Genomic DNA, 1,663 nt, shown 5'->3' on the forward strand with positions numbered 1-1,663 from the left:
CAATAATTTTTTCAAGGAACTCCTCGACAGAATAGAAGGAGTGACCCATGAGCAAACTCTTCAATTTCGATTTGAAGGCGTGGAGATTACTGTTAAGATTTTTGAATCCTTGTGGTAGTTTAATGAAAATGGATGCAGCAGTGTACTGAGTACATTTCTCCACAAGAGTTAAGGAATTCCGATCCAAATGCAGGTTTGATTTCTGTCGAGTATTAACTGAGTGAAAGCTGCTTTTTGATGGCAATAAGCTGATATTCCTAACAAGAAATGACAGTAAGGGAATATATATACTGAGAGGCCAATGTCAAAATACCCAGACTAGTGAACATGGGTCGGCAAGTGGTAAGCGAACTTACCCCACTTATTGCCTGAACTAACCGTTTCTGAGCCAAAATATCCTTTTAGAATGGGAAGAGTTACTCCGACATATAATACCATACGACATAAGCGAATGAAAATAAGAAAAGTGGACAAATTTTCGTGTTGCACGATCACTTACTTCAGATACTGTTCAAGTACTAAAAATGGAAGCATTAAGTCTTTGAACAAGATCCTGAACGTGGGCTTTCCACGACAATTTACTATCTATCTGAACGCGTAGAAATTTGAACTGTCAGTTTTACTAATCATATGCCCATTCTGTGAAATTAAAACGTCGGGTTTTGTTGAATTGTGCGTTAGAAACTGTAAAAACTGAGTCTTATTGTCATTTAGCATTAGTTTATTTTCTACAAGCCATAAACTTATGTCATGAACTGCACTATTTGAAACCGAGCCAATGTTGCACACGACATCCTTTAGTGCCAAGCTAGTTTCTCCAGAAAACGTAAATATTTAGAGTTTCTCGTAATACTAGGAGGCATATCATTTATGTAAATAAGAAACAGGAGTGGCCCCAAGACTCATCCCTGGGGCACCCCCCCATTTGACTGTACCCTGCTCAGACCTCACATCACAGCCATTCTCCACACTGTGAATAATGTCTTTTTGGTGTCTGTTGCTAAACTAAGAAGTGAACCAATACTAAGCTACTCCCTGTATTCCGTAATGGTCCTACTTCTACAGCAATATTTTGTGATCAACAGAATCAAACGTCTTAGTGAAATCAAAAAGTATGCTTGATTTTCGAAATCTTTTCTTTAACCCATCTAGTGCAACGTAATCTTCAGGGTGTGTGTTGGGTTAAGTATCAGTAGAACTCAACCCAGTCGGAGGATTACTTTTACTTAACGAGTCCAGAGCTTATACAAGTTGCCCTCTGTAGCTTTGGCTCAAAATTCGTGTGGTTCACGAAATAATACGCCCGAGACTTAATACTGGGGTGTTAATGCTTCAACAAGCTGGTTTAATTTCCACCAAATTATAAAGGCAACGGAAAACGCATCTATAAAAACCGCTACAGAAAGCACCAAAACAGAGCTTATTAGGGAGCATCTGATCTTTCAATATTTGTTGATTAGATCAAACATGTGACTAGCTAAAGGGATTTATTTGTCTCTCACCTCTTAGGGAAGATTAATTAATTTCTAATTTTTTGTACTGGGGCATTTGAGCCATTTGAAATTTGACTATGGCTTTAAATTATTCATGACAGGTTTGAGGAAAAACTATTGGCAGTTCTACACTGATTGGAATTTAATGTCTAAATGATACCAAGACAATT

This window comes from Schistocerca piceifrons, chromosome 4 (genome assembly GCF_021461385.2).
Source record: "Schistocerca piceifrons isolate TAMUIC-IGC-003096 chromosome 4, iqSchPice1.1, whole genome shotgun sequence".
Classification (NCBI taxonomy): domain Eukaryota; kingdom Metazoa; phylum Arthropoda; class Insecta; order Orthoptera; family Acrididae; genus Schistocerca; species Schistocerca piceifrons.